The 6,194-nt window shown below is 27.4% G+C and overlaps 1 long non-coding RNA gene and 2 other non-coding genes across 5 annotated transcripts; all 3 read left to right on the top strand.

Annotated features, from left to right (window-relative positions):
• On the top strand, positions 1,155-3,343 carry LOC107617201. Of its 3 annotated transcripts, XR_001614847.2 has the most exons (5): positions 1,155-1,335; positions 2,034-2,092; positions 2,426-2,487; positions 2,594-2,634; positions 2,949-3,343. It is a non-coding gene; the product is annotated as an uncharacterized LOC107617201 (long non-coding RNA). The 3 variants fall into 3 exon arrangements; XR_002353239.1 differs by lacking the exon at positions 2,594-2,634 and having other exon boundaries at positions 1,159-1,335; XR_002353240.1 differs by lacking the exons at positions 2,426-2,487; positions 2,594-2,634; positions 2,949-3,343 and adding an exon at positions 2,186-2,403 and having other exon boundaries at positions 1,160-1,335.
• On the top strand, positions 1,175-1,246 carry TRNAM-CAU. The gene has a single exon. It is a non-coding gene; the product is annotated as a tRNA-Met (tRNA).
• Positions 5,901-5,972, top strand: TRNAM-CAU. The gene has a single exon. It is a non-coding gene; the product is annotated as a tRNA-Met (tRNA).

The following is a 6,194-nucleotide window of genomic DNA, read 5'->3' as shown; positions in this document are numbered from 1 at the left end:
AACAATCATGTGTTTAATTTAAAGTACTAATTAATGTAGTTACATATCTGGCTACCTGCTTTGCAAAAAATAGTTTAATGTTTTATGAGTATTACTAACTATACTTTTTAATTAATCAATTATTTTAGAGTATGACTTTGATGCTTTATCAAATTTAAAAAGATTTATGCTCATTAACTAATTGTAGTATTTTTTCTTGCATAGTTATTAAAATAATCAAATAATATATATGGGTGAAAATTAACTATATTATTAACTTAAAAGATGAAAATAAAGCTAGTGTAGCATAAATCTTATCTTCTAATCAAATATACTTTCAAAGTGTATTTGGATGGGGTCATTAAATTATTAAAGAAAAGAAAATAATTATGGAAAATATTTAAAATAATTTATAACAAAATTGTGTTTGGGCATTCAATAGAAGAATTATAACATTTAAGAAAATTTAATGAATAATTTTAATTAGCTAAAATAAAGGATTTCAATTTTCACTTATAGTAAATGGATTTTAATTTCTCATTCTTTTATCTTAATTAAAATTAACAAAAAAAGAAGTCAAATGAGAGAAAAATAAACCAATAGAAGTAATTTAATTACATTGCCCATACAAAAAATTTTATAAATGCAAGTAATATATTTATTTCATCCAAATAAAAAATGTTGCAATTGATTAAAATTTAATTAAAACATAAATGTCTATGTGTTTAAAATTCTATAAAATTTTAAAATACTTTTATCTAAACACAACCTCAATATGTAAAAATCAAATTCTTCTTTTAGTAATAAAAATACTCAATCAATAAGTCAATATCTTATATGAAAGAAGGGGCAAGAGAGAGTTTTTAATTTACAATGACATTTGGCTCACATGTTATATAAATTTCTAAACCAAATTTTCCTACTAATAAATGGTGGGGAAAGATTGATCCATGTTTGGGACCCTTAACCCTGTGCATGTTTGCCAAGTCAAGGACTCAAGGCACCTCAATAGTTAAATTTGATTCCCCTAATAAATTATTCTTTTTTTCTTTTTGGACATACGTAATAATAAATTATTCCGAACATTGATATTAACGCTTTTTTTTTTTTTTAAATTAAGTGAGGGCACAAGGCTAGAAACAAGACTAATAAAGATCATAATAGTTTTAAAATAACCGACTTATAATTACTAACCATCAGAGTGGCGCAGCGGAAGCGTGGTGGGCCCATAACCCACAGGTCCCTGGATCGAAACCAGGCTCTGATATAAAAAAGAGAAGCTTCTCCCACTTTAACAGGATTTTGGGGAAAATGGCATGACTTGATACTTGAACTGCAGATAGAGAGAAGTATGTGGTATGATGTCTCTGCCATTTGGAATGTTTCTTGAACCTCTTTTCACTTTTAATATCTGATGTGCTTATGAAATTTCGCTATTCTTTATTTGCATTGGGTTGTTGTTGACTTGTTGGCTTATCCATTCAGAAAATATTTAGTTTTTTTCTTTGGTGATAATATGCAATGGAATATAAAGCTTGAATCCTTTCATTTGATTTTGGGACAGCATGTATCACTCTTTTTTGTATACTATTTCCTTCCAAATCTAGATTTTGATGGCCTTTGTTGGCTGTATAAGCAATTCTTAAATTCTTAATTATTAGCTATTGATCAGGTTATATTTCTGACTCGTTTCATGTTGGTGGTAGTTACTTTAATGTATTTTATATGAATAAGTATAGAGAGTCAATGGTCTAAGCGTACAATGTGTACAATGGAGGTTTAGGAAGTATTAGAGATATGACCATTAGTGTTACATTATCCTGTCAGGTTACGCTTTTGGGAGGAATGGTTTCATGATATGATATTAGAGTTCTAGATCCAAAAGATTAAAAGTTCGATTCTTGGTGAACCCCAAAATCAGCTTAAGCTTTTGAAATAAGTGGTTTTATAACATGAGATGTTTATTATCCCTAGTATCCGGATGGTTATTCTGGATAGTACGGATGATGTTCATTTTACTCATTTTATATGTTGTTACCTCTTGAATTTTGCAGGAAAAATTTGCCGTGTCTACACCAACACTTCTATTTAATCTTGAACTAGACACACTACGGTATATTCTCTTTATATATACATACATGTTGCTGTGCCTAAATCCATAGTTTTAATACAATTATTTTTGACAGAGTTAGTATTGAATTTACAGTGCCGATTTAGGCCTTTTGGGCTTCCCTCCCAAAGATTCTTGACGTTTTTATATGTTTATGACACTGCATAACAACCTTTGAAGCTGTGTTAAAAAAAAAATAGAGGATTACTGTTACTTATATGTTCAGGGAAAAAATGCTTATAACATTTGCGAGTTAGAATTATAGAATTTAGAGTGTAAAGGTTTAAAATGTAACATTTCAAGACCTGACTCTCCCTCCCTTTTCCTCTGAAACAGGAATTCACAAAGACACAAACAAATGCTATACATACAACATCAACAAAGTCTTATTTCACTTGGTGGGTCGATTATATGAATTAAATAATTTCATTGAATTCTATTATGTATGATGTTTACAGTAAGATATAAATCTTCTTTAATTACTTCGTGTATGTTTTTTGGAAGAGGAGAGAAGCTCTCTACAATTTCTTCGAAGAGGCTACAAGGTGTTCTATTTTGTTAGTTTATCAGTCTATGTTTTTGTTTATGCTTGTGGCTTGTTTGTTGGCGTCTCTTATTCACATATAAGGGTCCTTTTTTTCAGCTTATTTTGCCAAAATACTGTATAAGAAAGCCAGGTTTCACATATTTGGATAAAATTTAGAAATAATTAGGATTTTGCGAGTTTTAAGCTTTTTTTATTTTGTTGGAGCTGAAGATAGTAGCATATAAGAAAAATCAACTTTTAGTTTTTTCAATTATAAAGAAACTTTTGTCAAACATGCCTGAAATCTTTTACCTGCCTCATTTGATATTGCAGGCAAGCACATGGTGGGAAGAAGATTTTGATTTGGAAGCATCTTCTGCATGGAGGAGCTGATCACTACACTATAAAACTAATATAAGAGATTCTCTCTGTTTTTTTTGTTATTTAAATGTAAGTATTATGTAATATTCCCAATTTTCTGTTCAGTTTGAAACCAATGTGACCCATTTTGTGGCATTTATAGTTGAATTGTTGCAAACAAATATCAGATGGAATTTCCAAACCCAATTGTAACAAATCATATTGTGGGAATCCACCAAAGTATACCAGCAATTAGTTTGATAAAAGGTTAAAGAAACCCATCATATCCCTGAAAAGACCATTAATCTCTCTATCTTGCGGAATTGATTTGGATCCTCTCATACTTAGAATAAAAAAGTTTGCTCTAACCAGATCATGTTTGCTTCAAACATGAGAGAATTTAACTTCATGGAATCATGTTGCATTTATTGTCTATGTAATCCCATAGTTTGATTTGCTAACATGCATAACAAATATATATGTATAGCCCAAGTAGAAGATTGTTAGGAAATTATTATTTCTTAATATATTTATGGATAATACATATATATTAATTATAATCACAAATTAAGTAATTTCACATTAAATGACTTATATAACGGTTATCTCATTTATTGTCATAAATATTAAATTAAATAAATCATTATTACTTTTGATTTGGATAAATGAGATTAAAACCATATATACTATTTTATTTAAGTTTTAGGGTTTAATGAGTGTTACACTCAAATATAAAGAATATTTCAGAATTTTGGTCTCCAACACATCAAACTCGTATCCGTATCTCTTTTCCCACAGTGGAGTTGTGATTCAGCCCTATTAGGGATGCAGAAGATTTTGGTTGACGAAGATCAAAGAAGCACAAGAGCTAAGCTCTCTTATCTCAACTATGCTCTCGAATGAAGTGACGTTTTCTCGCTCTCAGTTATATTTCTTAATAATTTAACATGGATGATCTTGAGATTGAGAAATACTAAAATTTTCAAATAAAATAGAATTTTTATTCAATCAAATAATGATAAATAAATTTATTGAATTAAATTATAATAATATGATCATTAGATGATAAAAAATTTATATACCTAAAATTATTTCATTTCTTCAAAAAATTTTTGAACATATAATAGTTCAATGAGAGGTTCACTATTGAGAATTGAATATAATATTTTTAAATTCGTATTTTCAATAAAAATATGTACTTAGTTCTATCCATCCTAAATAATTCTATATTCACAATTACTTATCCATCTAAATAATTTTAACATAGATAAAATATTATCTTTAGATGCAAAAAATTTAAAATATATTTATTCTATTTCAAAAATTAATATTCATATTTAACTTAGAATTTCAACAAATATGATAAAAATATTATATTTTTTAGTTAAAAAAGTAAAATATCTATAAATATATTTTTGTGCTTTAGCTTTAAATTTAAAAAAAAAAAAATTGACAAGTTAATGGAATCAAATCATATTTTTATAACATATATAAGAATGTATATTACACATAAATAAAAAATGTTAGGTGTAATAAGAATAAATACATAAATTAAAGTAAAATTTTAAAAAATAAGAACCAATAAAATATTGAAAAAAATATATCTCTATTTTTTAGATACATATTTTAATTTTAATAAATTTTATTTTTCAAAAAAAAAGAAGCGGGTTAGCCCGCCAATCCGCCATAAAGTGGGACGGACTAGCATTTTGAACCCATTTTATTTGGTGGGCGGGCCAGTCCGCCCCGTTTATAGGGCGGGCCTAGGAGGGTTGGGGTGGGCCGGCCCGCTTTACCACCCCTAGACATGGTGCATAGTCATCTTCTGCAGGTGGAGCATAAGATAAAGCATAAATAAACATAATTGTTATTTAAAAATAAACATAATAATCTATTTTTATTTAATTGTAACGCAGTTGATTTTATTTGGTCTTAATAATAGAGTTGTTACCAATAAAATAATTTGTACTTAATTAGTTTGAGTGAAGAAACACAAAAAATCAAAAGTTTAAGTAAGAAGATATAGATGGTATGTTCATAATTTTTTTTAATTATAATACATATAATAGTATGATATTATATACAAAATATTTTTAAAACACATTCAAAATCATAAAATTATAGAATTTAAATATAAATGTTAATAATATAATTAATCTTTTGATTTTTGATTCGATAAAATGCATCTAATATTTGTTATGTAAATTATTAGTTGGATTTTTTTTCGTTACTTATTTGAACATTAACGTTTTCAAATTTATTATCATCAACAATTAATTTAAGTTTTTTATTATTTATAAAAATATCTAACATATATTATCATAGTATTAGTTGGAATTTTTATTACTTGTTTGAGCATTAGTATTTATTCATCTTAATTTTTTTATAGTATATTCATAATTTTTTTTTAATTATAATACATCTAAAAATATGATGTTATATATAAATTATTTTTAAAATATATTTAAAATTTAAAAGTTTAAGTAAGAATACGTAGATGTTATGTTCATAATTTTTTTTTTTCTAAATCTTATATGAGAAGAAGGGGCAAGAGAGAGTTTTTAAATTTACAATCACATTTGGCTTACATTTTATATAAATTTCTAAACCAAATTTTCCTACTAATAAATGGTGGGGAAAAATTGATCCATGTTTGGGACCCTTAACCCTGTGCATGTTTGCCAAGACAAGGACTCAAGGCACCTCAATAGTTAAACTTGATTCCCCTAATAAATTATTTTTTTTTTCTTTTTGGACATACGTAATAAATTATTCCAAACATTGATATTAACGTTTTTTTTTTATAAATTAAGTGAGGGCACAAGGCCCAACAAAAATAGAAACAAGACTAATAAAGGCTCGATCAGGGTTGTGGACATTGGAGATCATAATAGTTTCAAAATAAGCGATTTACCATTAACAGCCATCAGAGTGGCGCAGCGGAAGCGTGGTGGGCCCATAACCCACAGGTCCCTGGATCGAAACCAGGCTCTGATATTGAAAAGAGAAGTTTCTCCTACTTAGCAGAGTTTTTGGGCTCAGGTCCCATTTTTACACCAAATAAAAAGGAGGCAACATATATGGCCCAACAATTTTTATATGACTTTTTAAAAAAACATATTGCGCCATGACAAAAAACATTTAAGATATTACGGAAATAAAATAAAAAATTACAGTATTCCAAAAAAATAATAAAATAATTACAAAATTAAGTCTCTT

Source organism: Arachis ipaensis, chromosome B09, assembly GCF_000816755.2.
Source record: "Arachis ipaensis cultivar K30076 chromosome B09, Araip1.1, whole genome shotgun sequence".
Classification (NCBI taxonomy): Eukaryota; Viridiplantae; Streptophyta; class Magnoliopsida; order Fabales; family Fabaceae; genus Arachis; species Arachis ipaensis.
The sequence above is the reverse complement of the archived record's forward strand: the minus strand, read 5'-3'. Positions and strand labels throughout refer to the sequence as shown.